This window comes from Solanum stenotomum, chromosome 5 (genome assembly GCF_019186545.1).
Source record: "Solanum stenotomum isolate F172 chromosome 5, ASM1918654v1, whole genome shotgun sequence".
In the NCBI taxonomy this organism is placed as follows: Eukaryota; Viridiplantae; Streptophyta; class Magnoliopsida; order Solanales; family Solanaceae; genus Solanum; species Solanum stenotomum.
This window is the reverse complement of record NC_064286.1, coordinates 34271626-34292786: the sequence shown is the minus strand read 5'-3', so window position 1 is coordinate 34292786 and position 21161 is coordinate 34271626. Positions and strand designations below refer to the sequence as shown.

Sequence of the window (21161 nt, the reverse complement as noted above, 5' to 3'; positions counted from 1 at the left end):
CAACATAAGCATAACATAGGCATCAGACATAACAACATACTCATATAGTATAATCATAAGAGCACTACACTATTTTAGGCCTACGGCCACACTAAATCTGGACAACGCTTGTAAAGTGTTGCCTAAAATATTTTTGGAGACGCTTTTAAAGTGTAGCCCAAGTTTTTAACTTTTGGCTTCACTAATATTGGCAACACTTGTAAAGCGTACTCTTTAATGGTATATGCTACCCTTTATAAACGTTGTTATAGTATGATATAATTGGCAACAACTATTTACATATATGGCCACACTTTTAAAGTGTCCTATTTTTATAATTGTAAAAACAACACATTACAAATGTGGCCTTAATTTTTTCACTAAAATATTAAATTCCCTCCAACATTTTTAACTCTCCCACCAATTTTGGGCAAAAAAAAAAACAAGTGATAAAACGTAAATCTTTCTTTTCCCCAAATCAGATAAAAATCACAATTTTTAGGTCTCACAAATTGAAGAACGACGCCTTCTTCTCCAAGTATGAAATTTCTCAAGAATGATCCTCACAGATTGAAGAACGACGCCTTCTTCTCCAAGTCTGAAATTTCTCAAGAACGATCCTCACAGATTGAAGAACGACGCATTTTTCAATTTCATGGTTGTTCACCTGTGACCTACGAAAATCCCTCATAGATTTCTCGTTGTTAATCAAGGACAAAACAAAATGCTTCAATTAAGAAGATGATGTCTTAAAGCTTCATCACATTGAAAGGATTTTGTTGGAATAGGGTTTATCAGGTAAATATTTCTATCCTTAAAAGTCTCTGGGTTTATTGTTTGCGTGTGGTTACACATTTAGCTTTAGGGTTTTGATATTCTTGTGTTACTGAAATTACTGTTGGTTGGTTGCAAGAATTCCAATATCAGTGAAGTTCCATAATTTGTGACTGATTTTGATGCTTATAGGGCTTAGTACACAATTTGAATATGGAAAAATGCAACCAAGCTTATCTGAAAAGTAATGAACAGCCAAATGATCCTCAATGATACGACAAATCCATATTGATTCTCTTAAGTTAGAGAGATTATTGATTCTGGTAAAGTGACTACTGATTTCCATTTACTGATTGCCTTTGGTCAATTTAATTGCATCAAACCTATTACTTGTACCTTCTTATTGTTAAGTCAGTTTTGGGTGCATGGACATTCAATGTTCCAAATGGTTCTTTTTTCATGTTAAGGAAGAAAGTTTTCTTGCAGGATGGGGCAGATTCACTATAGCCTCTCTTTTATTTATTCAGGACATTATGTGATGATGGAACGGTAGAAATTATTGGACCAATAGCCACAACAGTTGAGGACACCATACTTGTGCAAGTTATCATGGATTTGAATATTAATATGCTTACTCTTAAACATTTGTTACCCGATTATCTTTCGGACTAACCAAATAAATTAAACGAATGTTAGAATTAGCTGGCCTCATTTTCTTCTCATAAATCTGCTTGCTGATGGCAAAGAACAAACAAAAAGAATCTTATTATTGAGGAAAAGGAATGAGAATTACAGAGGTACGCAAAAAGATATGGAATGATTATTCAACCATCTTTTTAGACCATATAAAAGAACTATAAATGTGTTCAGGAAAGTTTGAATTGCATACATCATTTAGATTTATCAATCAGATGTTGACACTTAATCTTGTCCAAGGACCAGTAATCCCATCAAGTCCCTGACTGGCAATTTCTAATTAGCAATACTGTACAAAGAACCACTAAGATGGACAATGTGTTGTATGCCTAAATTATGATAGCTAAACCAGTGTTTAAGTACTTCTTGACTGTTCGCATGAGATTGACAAGACAATCGAACAATCAGATTGCATAGCCAGCAGACTCAGTCAGTTTGACCTGGTATATAAATATTCTAATGATCTAGAGAAAATGCTAGTACAAAGTAATCCTTCCTTCTAAATGGTTGATTTTATGTTGTATTTTTGTCAAGTATGCCTGGTAACTATGTCATGATAAGTCTTCGCGGACTTTTTAATGTACTTTACGTGTTCTACCAACAGGTTCTTGCTTTAATAGCTTTATTCGTCTCATTTTTCTTTTTAATAAATTTATGATCGAAGTTGCACAAGGGAATTGCAATGTGATTCATTAATATCTTACTGCATTGCGTATGCAACAATTTTTGGGGCTTCTCGTGCTGATAGAATCTCCTTGAGACCATTAAGGTGGTAGCCACCAAAGAATGTGTATTTATCTTATCTATTCTTCCTTTTTATTCATTGTCTTTCTTTTTAGAATTACCTTTCCAATGAATATGATAACCTGAAACATCATGTACATGTTTAGAACATCTAAAAATTGTGTTCTTAGTTTTAATCTCTCCAGCAGACTCAAACTCATTAATCATATCACATTCATCTTATTTATTTTGGACATCATTGTGGATAAGAAGTTCTGTTTCGGTAATTTAATCATATGTCTCCATTTCTTTTAGTCCATCCCTTGTGTTCCTAATTTCCCTTCACAAGGGAGCTCGCGATCTGTGGAATCACTGCGCCTTGGAAAATATGCAGAGGTGACTACACTGTTGTGCAGTGTTTTTTTTTTTTTTTTGGTTATAACCATTATTTCTTTGATAATCTCATAGCAACATACTCTTGTAGTGGTGTAATGATGTCTTCTCAACATATATATCTTACAAGTGTGAGAATGTTCTCAGTCGACTATAAGAAAATCATGGATGCAAAGTATGCCTATTTCAGTTATTACATTCTCCATTTCTTTATCTTGGACTTTGGCTGGTGTATCTTCTAGCTTTGGTTTAGAATTGTTTGAACAATTAACATCAATATTGTAAGGATCTATCATTCTACAAGATTGTTAGTATGTCTAATATTTTTCTTTATATCGTGGTTGAAGACTGTAAAGATTGTAATACCAGAGCTGCATGAGATGCGCATTGCTCATATTGTTTCTATTGGGTCTGAATCATTGTGCACGTTGAATCCAGACTGTGGTGTCAGGTACACAATTTTGCTTTGAATATTCTAGTACATCACATATCTCTTACCAGATCTCAATGTCTTATTGGGAGCAACTTTAAACTATTTCCTAATATCATCTTTGTTATATGTCTTCTTTTTCTTTTTCTGTCACCAGGAAATGAGCAACATTGACATGATACACGTACAAATCTGGCATTTTTCGTTTACTGCAGCAGACTATGTTGCTGCTCAGCGGCTTAGGTAAGGCATGTTGTTTCTTAAGCTACCTACACTAAACCAATCTAACCTAGTCATGAATTTCTTTCAGACTCCATCTGAGAATTGGTCTGATGATATTGTTGTCATCTGAGAACTGATTTATTGATCTAGAAATATGGTGGCATCTAAAATGACGGAAAACATCAGATAGTTGTATCTTACCTTAGGTTTACTTTTATACTTAATTGGTTGCCAAAACTTTTAGGTTGATAACTTTGGAACCTATCAACAATGTTGTTGAAAGAATTCAGATACAATCCAATCCAATCCAAGCATATGACTTGATAAGATATGGTGGAGTATTTAATATCCTGAAAATAATGCTTCATTCAGAAAGCACAATGGGAAGATGAAAAAGATAAAATGTTCTAGGACTATTCCCTTCTAATTTCTGGGTTGTTCAGTAGTTTTGTATATTCTTTTATGCTTAGTTTGTGCATATACTGTGTAATGCTAACCTTTCCAATTAGTGTTGTATGCAGTTCTTACAGATACAAACATAAATGGATCTTTCAAAAGTACAAGTAACATTATTGACATAACTCTTATCTGGGTTTTTGCAGGCGGAGGTTAATGTATTTCCATATGGAGATATTCAAGAAAGTGGATATCATTGTGACACCTACAACTGGGTACGTTACCTTCACCAAGGCTACTATATTCCAGTTATTGAACATATTTTCTCATATTTTTATGTGTGCACATTTAGTCACTCATATTTTTCAAATTATTCTCCTCTTCGGTTTCTCCTGCTCTTTTTTGTTTCCCACCTTCTTTTAATTGGTGGGACTTCTAAAGCGGATATAATAATCTTACAGATGATGTGGTCATGTGACTGACTTTTTAATGTAGATACCTACAACATTAAATGGCTGGTCCAGAATGTGTAGACAGTAGATTAGTTAGCTTATACATGTCAAAGTTAGGTTTTTGACATCCTGAGCTTCTGAGCATATGCGGGAATATTCCTTTCACCATTTCTGATACTTCCTTCTTTTTCAGCATGACAGCACCCAAAATTCCACCAAGTGCTCTTAAAGTTGGGGAGACTTATTTGCAAGTTTCAAGTTTTTCCCTTAGTCAACTCTTAGCAGATATCATAAACTGTGGAGTTAGTTGAAACTATACAAAGTTTGTTTCTCTACTATTTGTATTCATATATTCTATATTTCAGGAAATCTGATGCGGTTTATTATAATAACAAATCTTCTGAGACTTCCTGCAGTTACCGTCCCTGTAAGTTGCAACACCTTTCTTTTTTATCTGGGGTATTTAGTTGACCAGTGGTCATTCAGAAATTAACAATTTCTGTGGAAAGTAAGGCAAGATTATATATTGCCCTTGACTTCAAAAATAAAAAAACTTTATCCCCTGCTAAAGCATATTTATCCTAGATTTCCTTCAATTCATCCAATAATGTAGGATTTGTTCATCACATTCAGAATGAGGTATATTCACCTAGTACAACAATGGTAATTATCGTTATCTCATATCAGTGAATTACATGCTCAGGTTGGTTATGATACTGATATCTATCTGCTACCATTCAAAGCAACTATTTTCCATGTTCTTAGTCTTCTTGAGTTTGTATTTCTTGTGCTCGCCTTATGCTTGGTTTATTTATTTGTTAATCACCATGAGTTTTTTTTGTCTCTATCTATTGTAGTAGTTTTCTTGTTTTTGGTTATGGGTTTTTAAGGTGTCAAAGAAATTACTCCGTTGTTCTTGTTCTTGTTCTTGTTTTCTATGTTTAGATTGATCAGTTCTCACTCATATCTGTAGGTGTAGATTTATTCAACCTTGGTAGGGTCGTTCTGTGTTGTGAATGATCCCTTTTAATACTGGACATTTTTTTTCTAATTCTGATAGTGAATTTGTATTTGATTCCTGTCTTTTTGTGTCTTTTAGAGATGTGGATACTCTTTCATTTGTTTGGGGTGAGATATTGTCCAGTATCACTTAGCTTGACATAATAGGCCTCAAATGAGTTTGTATTATATCTTTCAGGTTGTGATCTGCATAACTGTTTGTTCTCTAGTGATAAATGAATCTGTCTTTTCCTTAATTGTTTGTGACCTCTGTGAGCTTCATTTTTCTTTAACTTTTGATAGAATGAAATTTGACATGAATTTTTGCATTTTAATGTGGATCAGTAGCATATGTTGTCTTGGGAAGGCGTGGTCTTCAAGATGGATTCGCTTTGCAAGTGATTCTTTGTTTCATTTAGATGTCTCTCGTCTTTAAAATGTTGAAATTTATAAAGAGTTGTCTTCCAGTAGACCATTTATGCCTAAGGGAAAAGTTTTAGTCAATTGGCTTTTGATTTGGTAGTTTAAATTTGTATTAAATAAGCATGTGACAAGCTGTTGATAAAAGTGTGCATTGATGTGTTTGGTCAGTTACTTTATTTTTATGGATTGGTTTGGCTTTATTTGAAAGTTCATCTTCATGAACATAGGCTAATATAGTTCTTTTATTTTTATGTGACATTGGTGAGTTATTTGAACTCCATTATCTTCATGTTTTCATTTCTAGTGGGCCACAGAGGCATGATATATGGAGTTGCCCAAATATCTATCACCATTCAAGCTTATTCTGTCAGTGACTAATCCACACACAACAAGAAATTCCTAAAATTTGTATCTATATTCTACTTTGACTTGATGGAGTTGCCCAAATGTAGTTTATTAGTGATCATTTAAGTGTTTTGTTCTTTTCTCCCAGATTTATTATTCATATATGCCAAAACAGTCTTGGAATACATGTAGAACTAGGATTTTATAGTTTTTGTAACAACTAATTGGAAAATGGACTTTGTTGTATTTACTTACTGTGATATCTTAGTAGCATATGAAATACATGTTTTAATATCAACTAAGAGTCCTGTTTTTCATAACAGTACCACTAATTGGGAAGGGGCTGGCAAGTATTGTTAAAAATGACTAGTATTGAGCATATTAAATACATGATTTATTTCACTAACTTCTAATTTTATTTTGAATGCGCAGGAAAATGCTAGTAATTGAATTCGAATGGTGGACAGAAGTAAACTCAATCTATTGTAGTGAACGATGAAGAGTTTTTGTACTATTGTCATATTTGTTTGAATGCATTTGGTTTTGTGGAATTTATTGATAGGAGAGATCTATAAGCAATCGCTTTCTAAGTATTTGTTGTACAAGACATGTTTCTCCAAGTTTATTTGAAAAAATATATAGCTTCGATTTATTTATTAGCTAATTTTTGTGCTTTGGATCATTTAAATATTTAATTATGTGATTATTGGATATATACAAATAAAAATTATCATTCTTAAAAATTAAAATTGTGGCAACAAAAATTCTACACAACATTGCCACACTTTAAAAGTGTTGTTCTAGATGAGCTATAAAAGGCAACACTCTTCAAGTGTGACCAATAATAAAGCAAAGGCCACACTTTTAAGTGTAGTATAATCAAACAAAAGGTGTTGCTAATGAATTACTAAAAAGCGTGCCCTTTATACCTCTTTGGCCACGCTTTTTAAGTGTAGCTGCTATGGCGACATTTCAAAAGTGTGGCCTAATGTCAAAGGTTACGCTACTTTAGGCCACCCCCTAAAAAGTGTTGCTTAAAGTCCAAAAGTGTCGCCTTTTATCAAAGGCCACACTTTTTGCTAGTTTAGGCTACACTTTACTGGTGTGGCCGTAGGCCTAAAATGTTGTAGTGGAGACATCAACATAACATAAGAGAACAACTTCATAAGTTCCCTCAAAGCTTGCTTGTGCAATGCATGGATAAGAACCCATATATCTCACCCAAGCTAAGCAAACCCCTTTAGGTCCTAATTCATGTTCATTATCCTTTGATTTCATCCTTAGTTTAAATCTCCAGGGCAAGGGAACATTCACCTTCAGTCAAACATATCGAGGAAGGCAACTATAGCAACAATCCAAGCTAAGCATTGATGAGTCCACATTTTGCACTCATTTAGGGTTATATTCTGATAGAATTAGTGTCCTCAAATGCATATTTTGTCTCAATATCTAATGAAAATCCTGAAGTTTCAGGTATTTGGAGTTTGAGGCAAAGCATGGATACTACTTCAAAAGAAGGAACAAGGCAGCTTAAAAGAACGAAGAAATGAAGGCCTGAAGATCGTCGAGCCCAGTTGGTATGTCGCAGATCGGCCTAGATATCGCCTTTTGTTCCAGTGCGTTGAGCCTTAAAGAAAAATGTCAAGTTGGCGATGAAATGGAGTAGTCGACGTGTCGCTGAATAGTCACGCGAAGCAGTACCATATCGCCCAATGACTCAAAATCCAAAGAGGCTAAAGGCTACAACATGAAGGCAATGAAATCGACTAAACATCGGATCGCCGAATGTATCAGCAATCCCGACTAACTTCACCGAAGGGTCCTTCACCGCACATTTTCAAAACACTATAAATACTGGTTTAAATTTCAAGCTTAGTATCATATATTCTTAGAACTTTTTACAGTTTTTTAGAGAGTTTAAGTTTTAGAGGATTTTGGAGACTTTGTTCTAAGACCTTGAAGATTCAAAAGGTTTCAACTCCAAGAAATTGGACTTGAGTCTCGAAGATTCTTCACTCTTGACGTGGTTTTAGCCTTAATCTTTCATACCAAGTTGATGGAAACTGATATTGGTATAAATTCTTTTCTCTTTTACATGTCTAGCTAAAACCCCAATTCTTGGGGTGTGATTTTATGAATATGGGTTAGATTATCTTTTGGGACTTACTTGTTGATGGTTTATTTGCTGTTTAAATGTGATTTCATTTAGTAGTTGTGTATGAACTTAATGGAGTTGTAGTTGCAAATATGATTTCATCTTAGTGTTTTCGGCTTGCTCGAGAGAGAGGTCGTAAAACTAAGTCTACTAAATTGATACCCGATGGTATTGGGTTGATATGGGTTCAGCTCGAGAGAATGAATCCTAGTCGTTCTCCCACACATTCAGCTCGAGAGAGTGAATGGGCTAAGGCGGAGGCTGTACTTAAAGTGACAACTCGGTGTTCGAGAGAAACCAAGTCGATTTGGAGTAAGTTGCTCGAGAGAGAATTTACTCCCACTATATTATAGCGTAGTCACAAATACTCAACAATTTACTATCAAAAGGATGTACCCGACGGTTTAGTTTACCCCGTATTCCTATCACATCCCAAGAATCCCGTCTCTCTATCTAGTTTTTGTATATTTTCATTGTTAACTAATACAAAAACCCCTATTGATAATTGACGCTTGCATCACCCCCTTTAGATTTTGTATGTTTATATTCTATAATGTCTATAGCTATGACTAATTAGAACTAAATTTTGTTTTTCTATTAATTCTCAAAATCACTCCCTTGGGACTAGACCCCAACCCTTGGTTGAGTTACTTTATTATTGTACGATTGTAGACACTCGAATTGGAAGTTGTGTGTTTATTACGCAAACGTCAAGCATACATCTTACAAGTAAACATCATATCAAAACATACTTACTATACTTCCTTGTAGTAATCTAGTTTCATCATAAACATGCTAACTTGATTAGGGATTAGTCCCTCATATTCATACATTTCATGGAAGAGTACTTATTTAATAGTTCATGAAAAATCATGACTTATGAATGCTTACAATTTACCAATCTAAGGCTACCAAGTAAAAGCACCTTTCAATGCTAGATTAAGCTACCATGGAAAGCACCTTACTAGGAAAATCCAACATAATAAATGAAGAGTAATATTGCTCAATCCAAGCTACCATGAAATGATGTGCCCTTACCAAGTCAAGCTGCCATGCAAAGGATTCTATTGTGCTTAGTTCAAGATACATTGGAAGGGTACGATTGCTCAATCCAAGGTTTTCCATGAGGTCTTTTAACTCAAGCTACCATGCTTGGTATTATCTTACCAAGTCAAGCTATTCATGAAGGGATCATGTATAACTATTTCAAGCTATAATAGTTCATACATTATTTGATTCATTATAGGTGAGCAAGCCTTTCAACCTAGAATCATTATAATTTCTATGTGAGAAAACCTTTCACATTATACATACATACATACATAGGGTAGATCATGTGGGTGAGTCTTTGATGAGTCCAAGAATTGGACTCATTTAGGGCAACATTATAATAGAAATTGTGTCCTCAAATGCTTATTTTATCTCACTATCTGATGAAAACCATTAAGTTTCAAGTATTTGATGTTTGAACGAAAGCATGGACACTACGTCGCAAAAAGTAACGAAAAGGCTGAAAAGAACGAAGAAATGAAGGCCTGAGGATCGTTGAGTCCACTTGGTGAGTCGCCGAAGGGTCTTACTTCGCCCTTTGTTCCAGTGTGTTGAGCCCTGAAGGAAAGGATCAAGTCGGTGGAAAAAGGGAGCAGTCGGCGCATCGACGAGAAGTTCTGCGAAACAGTACCATGTCGCCCAATGACATAGAGCACGACAATGCTGAATGCTGGTGTAAGACAGTGATGAACTACACCAAAGGGAGAATCGCCAAGTTGATCGGTGATTCTGACTAATGATGCCGAATGATCCACTGCAGCACAAATTTGTGAAAGCTATAAATACTAGTTAGAGTTGTAGTTTTAAAAGTGGAACAATTATTATAATTTTCACTTACAGTTGAACTATTGTGATAGTTTTCATATAGAACATTACTTTTTGATATTTTTTCTTTAAGTTTGAAAGGGTTTTGAAGACTTGAAAAAGAAGAGGGTTTCATCTCCAAGTATTTGGACTTGGGTCTCTTGGATTCTTCATTCTTGGCCTGTAACAAGACTTAAATATTCATACCCATTTGAATGCAAGCTCATTTAGGTATAAATCTCTATCTCTTGATGTGTGGCTAAAAACCCCAATTATTGGGGTGTGATTTAGCGAATATGGGTTAAGATAATTTATGGGTCTTGCTTGCTGATAGTCTATTTGTAGTTTAAATGTGATTTCCTTTAGTGGTTGTGGATAAATTTAATGAATTTGTAGTTGCAAATATAAGTTTATTTATGTGTTTTCGGCTTGCTCGAGAGAGAGGTCGTAAAACTAAAACTACTAAATTGATGGCCGGTGTGAGAGGGTCGACATAAGGTTCAGCTCGAGAGAGTGAACCCTAGTGCCATGTCCACACACTCAGCTCGAGAGAGTGAGTAGGTTAAGGCATAGACTGGTCTTCATGCGTCAAGTGGGTGTCCGAGAGGAACGCATTTGAAACAGGGTAAGTTTCTCCAGAGAAAGTTTATCCCCCTTAAAGATTAGCCTAGTCAAAATTATTCTATAAATCTTCTATCGAAAGAATGTACCCAATAATCTAGCTTAACCCATATTCCCGTCACATCCCAAGGATCCCCTCTCATTATTTACAAATCCTTGTTTATTTTGCTATTTTTAGTTACTATTGACAAAAGCCCCCCTTGTTAATTGACACTTTTGTGTCCAACTTTAATTTACAATGTTTTTACTAGTTAATTTATTTAGCGACTACTAGTTAGAACTAAATTTTATTTTTCTGTAAATTCTCAAAACCACTCACTTGGGACGATCCCAACCCTTCGTTAGGTTACTAAACTATTGTACGATTGTAAACTCTTGCATCGTTAGTTACGTCTTGATTACGCAAACATTAGTCTTCCACAACAATCCTATCTACAATTCAAAATTCATTATATAGCCCCAATGTCAAGCGCTACTAATTATAGTTCAACATGCATACATTAGCCCTAATCAATTCATGTCTATTCACTTAATTATCAAGAGATCTAAAATATATTTTATCAACTCTAGAAGATTACATCTAAATTCCCAATTTCCCCTTTCATGTCATAAACCCAACTATATCAAATTCACCTTATAATAATATGTTAAGCATGAATACATGTATAATTATACTAAAACATGCAATTCTATCATAAACGAACATAAACAATCATAAACGTTCATAATCTACTCTATTGGATAATAACCCATAACATTAGAAGAAACCCTATTTTAACTTGGGGAATTCTTCTTCTAAATTGGGGAGAACATGGGGCTTCATGAATGAATAAACCATCATACTTTGATTACAAAGACTACCAAGCTTGAATTAATGGAGACTTGACTTGAACTAGCTTGAATGACAAAAATCAAGAAAACCTTTCTTGAGATTCTTGAATTAGTTTCTTGAAATCTCTATGGCCAAGAATTATGATTTTCATTAGTGATTCATAATTGTATGGAGGACTTTGAGTTGGAAAGAAGGAATTCTTTGAGAAGAACTTACCTTGAAGAAAAATCTTGAAGAATGTTGAAAGAAACTTGAAAAATATGAAAAACAATCTTTAAAAAGATTGAATAAATCTAGAATGAAGTCTTCTACTTTGATTTTTCCTTAAGGTTTTGTCTTTGGGTTTTAGAGAAAAGAGAATGATGAATGAAAATATGGAAATAGGATTGTTTAGGGCTGTATAGGAGTTGAGAAATCCATTTGAAGGTTTTCCTAGTGGTATAAGGAGAAGAAAAGTACCTTATTTAAAACTTTCTCGTGGCTAAAACAGAACTGTACTACGACAGTTACTAAAATGATCATAACATTTTACACAAAAATTGGATTGACGCAAAATTGGTGGCGCTAGAAAGAGGATTCAAATACCTTTAATTGAATATTTTATGGTCCACTTAGTTCTTTGTATTCTAATAGATATAGTTTTTTTAAGTTGACGTAAGTAAAATCTTATGTCAAAACATAATCGGTAAGGAACCTTTCAACTCTACTTTGTGCTAGGAATTTCTAGTGCTTTTTATTGATATCTAAAATCATTCCCACACTAAACAATTTACCTTAACACCTAAGAAAATTAAGAGTCTTTCAGTACGACCTTATACGCAATTCAAGAATGGTATGGGCTTAACTTAGAAATTTTTGGGGTGTTACATATAAGGGGCTCTTGATATTATGTGCTTCGGTAGAGAAAGTGGAGCTAGGCTCTTACCAATTAAAAGATGTTTCTCAAGTATGGTGTGAACAATGGAAATATGGGAGGCCGGTAGGAGACGGTCCAATAGAGTGGGAAGAGTTTGAGTTAGCAGTTCTTGATAGGTTCTTTCCCCTAGAGTTAAGGGAAGCTATGTTGAAAGAGTTCATTAACCTTATACAGGGTACCATGAGTGTTAAGGAGTATTCCTTGAAATTTACCCAACTATCCAAGTATGCTCCTACTATAGTGGTGGATTTGAGGGCTAAGATGAATAAGTTCATGATTGGAGTATCCGACTTGGATATCTCATGTCTTATGGTGCATGCCCAACAAATTGAGGAATTAAAGCTTATGGAGAAGGATAGGGAAGCAAAGAGGTCTAGAACTAGAGACGGAAACATCTCCAACACAAGGTCTGATGAGCAAGGACACCCTAGGTTTAGACAAAAGCTCCCTGGGCAAGGGCCCTCAAGTGCTCCTAAGTTCAACCAAAAGATGGTTTCTAACCCTAAATGTCAAGATTATAGTAGTGATATTTTGTTGCCGGAATGTACTAAGTGTGATAGAAGAAATGAGGGTTAATTCTTAGCTCGGTCAAATGTTTGTTTTGGTTTTGGTAAGTTATGCCACAAGATAAGGCATTGCCCTATATTTGCTAGAAATGAAGGAGATAGTCGTCGTAGGTCTCAACCCTACCGTTCATCCGATCCAATTTGTTCAGGTGCTAGTGATCCAAAGCAAATATAGGTTCTATGCTCTCTAAGCTAGAGGTGAACAAGAGTGTCCTCTGGATGTTGATATCGGTATGTGTTTTGTGCCTTAGTAGATTCGAGTATTTCTTGTCTTTTGTCACTTCATAGACTTTATATGCTAGACTTTGATGTTTCTTAATATGAATGGGCTTTATTTTTATTTTATGTTATTGACAGTAGAAACCTACTTGGGCATTTTGAGTTTGGGTATGTTGAAAGAATTGATGAATAAAGTGTTTGGAAGATTCCTTGAGATATTAAATTAGTAGGTTCCTATAGAGGGTAGTAGTATAGTACACCATAGGTTAGAATCACCATGTCTGATAGATGTGAAACTTTAGTGATAACTTAATCCGAGCTTGGTTGAATTGAAATCAATGGTGCTTAGAAAGTTCGTTAAGGCTTGCTCCAAATGGGAATATGGTGTGCTTAAATAGCAAGGTCATTATGTGTTTATGTGTTTCCATGATTTCTTTATATGATGCATGTTAATGAAAGCTTGTGATTTAAAAAAAAATGAGTCGGGATGATTATTTCCTCATGTTGTGGTGCATTAAGTATGAGTTGCACATTTGACTTCATGAGATAAGTATATGAGCATTCCATATTTTAGAGTATACTAATTCCTCCTTGAATAAATGTTTTTTAGAGTAAATTACATATGAGCTCTATGAGAGTGTGTTGAGCATGTTTTAGTTCGGAGATGGTAGTTTCTCCTAAACATGAGTAAATGTCGGTTTCACGCATTTTGGGTTGTTAGATGTAGTTACTACTCCTTTGTGTTCCATTGAGTATGTTTAGTTTGGAGATGAAGTTCCTCCTTTGTTTATGTGAATTTAGATGAGTTTAATGCATGATGGGTTGCTAGTCTAGAGTCGTGACCTTAAGAAGTGCCTAAAGTGTCATTCGAGGATCAATGTTCTCAAGGTGGAGATATTGTAACACCCTGTAGTTTAGTAGATCAACTAGAGCAAAACGTTAAGGTTAGAGTCCTAGATATAACTTCCCGTACTTAGAATGAAGGGTTTTGGGGTTTAACGTCAACGTAAGACTCCCGAAGAACAAACCAAGGGTCCTTTAGGAGGACCCTAGCAAGGCTTCCAAAAACGGTTACCTGTGGATGGACCCACGCCCCATGGGTGGGTCCATGCTCCGTGGAGGGTGCATCTGTGGGTTTCCAGCATGTTTAAGTCACTAAGCCACGCCCCACCAGTATGGGGCGTGGGTCAGTCCAACCCCTGTAGGTGGGTGGTCGTGGATGGTGGCTTGTAGATGATTTTACGAAATAAATTAAGGTTCACTTTGGGGTTTTCCTATTAACCCAATTCTCTTCCAAAAATCCTCTCTGTAGAAAGTGACATAGAAGAAGAAGAAAATCAAGCTAGGTCAAGTCATGACTCCACTGTTCCAAACTTTGTAAGGATTCATAATCAAGGTATGATAGCTTATTCATCCATGGATTGTTGCATCCATGGAACCCCGTAGAATTCCCCCAATTGTGAAGATAAAATGCCCAATTCAAGTTAGGGTTCCTTCCAATATTGTGGGTTAAGTTGACTATGAATCCAACTGAGTGAATATTTGTTGTTTATGATTGAATTATTACCAAATCATGATATTATGATGAATTTACATGTTTTCCATGACTAACCCTAGTCTAATTGATGAAATTGAAGTAATGTGCATTTGTTCCTTAAAGAGAGAAATTGATGACTTCAAGATGATCGTCTAGAATTGATAATATGTATAGTAATTGTGGAATAATAGAAGCATGTAACCACGAATGGAATTAGATTAAAGTATATATGGTGGATCATGACTTGTAATGATTGATATTGAGCCTTTATGGTGATATATGACTAGAATTGCTTAAGAATGCAGCTTGTGACTAGAATATCTTGGGATCTAGATATTTATGATGATTGTAAGAAGTAAAAGCTTTGAGAGTAGGGCTTGTAGTCATGAATGTTGACTTCTAGGGTTTTGAAGGTAAAGCTAATAAGGTGAATTATGTATGTTAAACCTTTGAGACTAAAGTCTATATTGGGATAGAAGATTAATGGATATATTTATGGTGGAAGGCCTTTACCAACCTGATGTACCCTATGAATGATAGATTGTATGAGGTGATAAAATCACTTGAGTTATGATAGTATCTATGTCTAATGTAGTAATTCTAGATGTGTTGATTTGATATGAGCCTTGACCCTTGAAAGGGCAAGATATGATATCATGCATATTTTATGAATGCTATGTACATGCCTTATCAACACTTTGAAAGTGAAGCGTCTATGATCATAATATATTTTTGTGTTGTTGAATGGATATTTCTCATATACACACTTATGCATGAAAATTATATGATATGAAAGGTTCTCTCACATAGAATGATTTTAGGTTGAAAGGTTTGCTCACCTATAATGAATCTAAGTCCAATGCCTATGAAATGTGATGAAGTTGTGGTGATTCCCCTGAAGACCTTTATATCAGAACGATGTGAGGTGATTACCGCTATTCCTAAGTTAGTAGATATGAGATGATTACCCATGTCACATGATGAGGAGTGTGAGGTGACTACCCTTTTTATATGTCACTTCTAAGGAAAGGCAAATGTGATTACCATTAGCCTTTATGTTGATATGGTGGCAAATCCCTATATCTTATTTTGATGGACATGGAGACGGTTACCTATGATCCTTATTAAGTGATGTTGAGGCGAATACCTACATTACACCTTAAATTGAACAGGGAGGCGAATACCTATGATTCCTTAATATGTATTATGTAATGAATGATGAATTGTATGGGTTGTAGCTAGATCATCCTTCCATGATATGTATGACTTGAGGTGATTCCCCTTGTAGTTTATGATGAGCTAAATATGACATCATAGAGATGATCAATATGAATGATGAATTGAAGTGATACTTATTATGGGTGAGATTATGGGGTCTTATCTATGTATTGAACAATTACCAAGACCATTTTGGAAAGATTTCCAAAATTGAGAAGTGAAATAGGTACCACGATAAAAAATAATGGACAAAGACAGTCCGTTCAACTTCACCATTTCTTGCAAGTACAACTCGACAAAGTCCTCCATCGAATAGGAAACCTTGACGAGGATAAAATAACCTGACTTCGTCATCCGATCTACAATAACCCAAATTGAGTCATGTTGTGACCGGGTGATAGTCAAACCTACAATAAAATCCATATTCAAATCTTCCCACTTCTAGGTAGGAATGCTAAAGTCTAGGGACAAACATCTCGATTTCTGATGCTCAACTTTTACTTGTTCACAATTAGGACACTTAGTCACAAATTTCGCAATATCCCTCTTCATCCCATTCCAGAAATAGACTTCCTGTAAATCACGGTACATCTTGGTGGCTCCCGGGTGAATGAAATACCACAAACTACGCAATATAAGTCGCAAATTATGATAAATGGATGTGAATGATGGTCCTTAACATGGCAAGTTCGACAACTCTTTCCGATGTGGGATACACAAGATTCCATGTTGATAGTTCACATAGTCTTCTATGTCAGTTCAGGTTACTTCTCATAAACCAGCTATGATGTACTAAGGTTACTTCAAGAAGTATTATGAGAAGTAACCTGAACAGACATTTAAGACTATGTGAGCTATTAACATGGAATCTTGTGTATCCCATACCGGAAAGGGTTTTCCTACTTTCCATGTTAAGGAACATGGACTTGTAGCTTATGTGGATCCACTAGCTAATGTTTATCTATAAAACCTATGCTGGCACTAGTTTATGGGGAATGAGTAATCGTCACCTTACCACATCTACTCGGTATTTAGATTAACTTACACTGAATAGTTTCTTATCCTATTCATCTTAGCTCTTAAAGGAACATGGGTAATCACGTCTTGTCCTTACATCATATGACATGGGTAATCGCCTCTTCCTCAACAATAGCATTGCTTCTTACTCATTTGTTCATTTTAGCTGGGAAGACCTTTCAACCTTAAGACCACTTATTATGTGAGAAAACCTTTCACACTCATGGTTTCATGTGTATATGATAATCTTTTTCAAAAATACTACTCCTTACTCTCTTCATTCTAATGGAATTCCGAAATGAAAAAAATCAAAAAATAAAGGAAATGATGAATGCCTTACTTGTAAGTTCAGGTCAACCAAAAAATTGATGGTGGTTAGCTATCCTCACATCTAATAGAATATTCATTAGAGAGCCTCATACCAAGACACATGTTATTCAATATGAGAAATGGAAAGGTAGAAAACCAAACTTGAAATATTTCAAAGTGTAGGATTGTCTAACCAAAGTCAAAGTTCCTATACCTAACAGGGTCAACAATAGGACCAAAGATTGTAGACAACATTCAATGGATATGCCACAAATAGTAAGGCATGTCGATTTTTATTTCGTAAGTCTAAATATCTGGATATAAATGAATATACGATAGTGGAATCCGATAGTGTTGAATTCTTTGAAAATATCTATCCGTATAAAACCAAACTGGAGTTATCTAGTGGAGTGTATAAATGAGCTCCAGAAAATCCAAAAGAGAATGTACCTAGTGAATATAGTCCAAGGTATAGTAAACGTCAAAGAATAGTCATATCATTTTGATTTGATTTTGTAACATTATGTTATCTACGGACTCAACCTTTTCGAAAGAGGCTGCCAATAGTGAGATTTATTCAATCTTAAAAAATCATACTTGGGAGTTGGTTGATCTTGCACTAGGAAAGAAACCTTGGTGTTCAAAATGGATTTTCCAAAAGAAAATGAAATATGATAAAACTATTGACAAATACAAAGTAAGACTTGTCGTCGAAGACTATACACAGAAAAAGGTCTTGATTTTTTTGACACATACTCGCCAATGACTAGGATTCCATCAATTCGGATGTTAATTTCCCTAGCTGCAGTATATGGTCATAAAATCGATTAAATGGATGGGAAAACCACCTTCCTGAATGGAGAGTTAGAGGAAGAGATTTATATAGAACAACCTGAGGGCTTCGTAGATCCTGGTAAAGAAAATAAAGTGTGCAAACTTGTTTAGTCACTCTATGGACTAAAAGAAGCACCGAAACAATGGCATGCAGAGTTTGAAAATGGATTTATGATATATGAAATTTAAAATGGTATTTACATTTAAAATGTTCCAAATAAATAGGTCATTGTATACCTAGATGTGGAAGACATGCTGATAATTAGCAACCATGTTACTAATCTAAAAGCTACTAAGTGTGTGCTCGCTAGTAAGTTTGATGTGAAATATATAGGAGTTGTCAATTTGATATTTGGGATTAAGACTCTTAAAACTCCTCATGGACTAGCGTTGTCTCAATCTCACTATATTGCAACAATATTTGAAAAGTTCACGTACTTGAATTTCGAAAGGGCGAAGACACCAATTGATGTGAACATTGATCATTCTAATAATAAAGGCGAACGTCAATCTCAATTAGATTATGCCAGAGTATTAGGAAGTTTGATATACGACAAGAACTTGATACGACCAGACATAGCCTACGCTATAATTAAATTAAGTTGATACACCAGTAATTCCATTCAGAATCATTGGATGGAGATTAAGAGGGTTTTGGGGTACTTACACAACACTCAAAACTATGCTTTGCTTTACAACAAATACCCTGCAGATATTGAAGGATATAGTGATGACAATTTGATTATTCGGTCAACATAAACTAAAGTAACGAGTGGATGTGTTTTCACTATTAGTGGAGGAAAAATATCTTGGAAATTATCCAAACAAAGATGTATAGCTCACTCTTCAATGGAGTCTTAATTCATAGCATTAGACAAGGCAGGTGAAGAAGTTGAATGGCTCCGGAATTTCATATAAGATATTCCATTTTGGCCAAAATGAATTTCCCCTTATATGCATACATTGCGATAGTCAAGCTTCTATAGGACGGGTTGGAAGCATTATGTATAATTGAAATAGTCTCACATACACAAAGAAAAAAGTCTATTAGAAAACTACTCTCTAGTGGAATCATCACATTCGACTTTGTAAAGTCAAATGATATTGTGCCAGATCCACTTACAAAAGGCCTAACTAGAGACAAAGTTGAGAGATCATTGATGAGAATGAGACTTTGGCCGTGGAAAAGTTATCGTGGCAGTCACTCTACATAGAAAATTGGAGATCCCATGATCTGGGTTCAAGCAGATAACAGAATGCCATATATTATAGTTCAATATTGTCAAAAATTATTTTAAGATCCATTGTCATTATGAGACAATGATTAGTAACTAGGATAAAGGTGTTAGAACTTTTTAATGGTTTCTATCTTTGATACAGGGTATATTAAATAGTGTATCTATGGGATAACACATTTATAAATCACCTATGTAATTATGAAATGTTAGCCACTTTAAGAAGAATATTGTAAGGCCAGTTCTCTAAGCACTTATAAACCAAGATGTTTCATTGCCTTAAACGAACAAAAAAATGAGAACCAAAAAAAGTTCAAAGTTTGATTGTGTGACTTATGTTGTCTAGGTATACACCAAAGCTTGACAGTTCAAAGATATCAAATATACCAATTGATCGAGTATATTTGATATATGTTCACTACAGAACGTTCAAAGGCAAACCGACTTATCCAGATGCAATTTATCCTTACTTATGAGACACACAAGTTTTTCATACATATGTTTTAACAATATCCATTCCCCATTAATGTGGGGGATTGTGGGGTTTAATCATGCTGTGAATGGGAAATAAGAACGAATGAGAAATTGGAAAATAAGGGGGAACCAATTTGGAGTCATTTCTCCCATATTGGTAGAAGAAATGAAAAGGTTTGTGCTTATATCAGGAAACACTTCCTTTAGCTCTTAAAGGGTTAAGTGGAAGGTTCCCCCTCACGCCGTCATCGTCCCTCACTCGACTTCAACTTCGTTTTTTGCTTTTGCAAATTATGTGATTGATTGATAATTGTTAAGGCAAAATTTATTTAATCAATTACATTAATCAATTTTCTTTTTTTAAAAAGTTAATTAAGAATATTTACTAATTAATTGGCAGAATTAACTTCCTGTAACGAAATTATTGGAAATTTCGTGTAACTATAAAGTAGCTCAGAAAGGACATGTTCCTTCTGAATAGACACTTCCTTTCCCAAAAGACGCAAATGTTCTAAACAGAGATTTCTTTTCTGAACAAGTGCATTCACATTCTTTTCCGAACAAGTGTGTTCACACTTGCTACAGTTGGCTATAAATAGAGAGACTTCTCTAATTTATCAAACACAAAAAAAAAAATTCTCTCTTCTGCATACATTTTCTTACAAATAAAATTGTCGATCGACTAAGTCTGTGTGTGCTCTCATAGCTGATTTTTGAGTTTGCTTAAATTATTGAAGTTTGAGGTACCGCTAATTCTTTATTACTTAATCCATTTGATCTTAGAAGGAATTAACATACATCCTTAGATTATATTTATTAAGGATACAAAGTCGGTTTTGTGGACTTGGATTGTTTGTTTTTTGTCTTTCTAATTTATCTTTTATGTTTTTGTTTTACTAACCTAAACTAAGGAGATAATAGTGATAACCAAAATTTAAGCTTGTAAATATTGACTTGTGTATGGCTTATTTAATTATTTATTTATGTTATTTCATTAATGTTGTACTTGTGCAACAATCTAAGTATTGTGGGATACATTATAAGAGGATGTGATTACGCTGCCGAGCCATGACAAACATGAGATTCGGCAACGCTCATGTGAAGAATTCTATAGTAACACATGTCTTATGATGAGAATGACCAATAGTGAGGCTTGAAAGCCCTGCTAACGATATGATGTCTCTTCCCGACAACAGTTGTCCGCTCGTTTAACATCTAGTCTAGACACATGTTCCACTAGATTGATAAACTTAGTAAAACAAGCCTAAAGAATTATTATCCATGATAGGATCCGCTCTATCTGCATTATGCACATTTTGTTTGATTTAATGGGGCTCGACACATGGGTCAAGTCCGTCTAGGATAAATACTTAATCTTGAGACGAACATCTTCATAACTATGCGCTACTTGTTGTATTACTTAGAAGACTTTGTTTTATTATTTTGGTTAAATATCTATTATTATTCCGTCAATCTCAAATATTCTAGTCACTGCATACTTGCAACAAGATGTTTGAAATAACAAAAAGTTTTTTCAAAGAG

The 21161-nt window shown here is 34.8% G+C and overlaps 2 long non-coding RNA genes across 2 annotated transcripts; both read left to right on the top strand.

Annotated features, from left to right (window-relative positions):
* Nucleotides 1-439: 439 nt before the first annotated feature.
* On the top strand, nucleotides 440-1548 carry LOC125865352 (uncharacterized). The gene is made up of 3 exons (XR_007446349.1): nucleotides 440-777; nucleotides 946-1076; nucleotides 1240-1548. It is a non-coding gene; the product is annotated as an uncharacterized LOC125865352 (long non-coding RNA).
* Nucleotides 1549-3193: 1645 nt separating this feature from the next.
* On the top strand, nucleotides 3194-4436 carry LOC125865351 (uncharacterized). The gene is made up of 3 exons (XR_007446348.1): nucleotides 3194-3238; nucleotides 3820-3888; nucleotides 4259-4436. It is a non-coding gene; the product is annotated as an uncharacterized LOC125865351 (long non-coding RNA).
* The last annotated feature ends 16725 nt before the right edge of the window (nucleotides 4437-21161 follow it).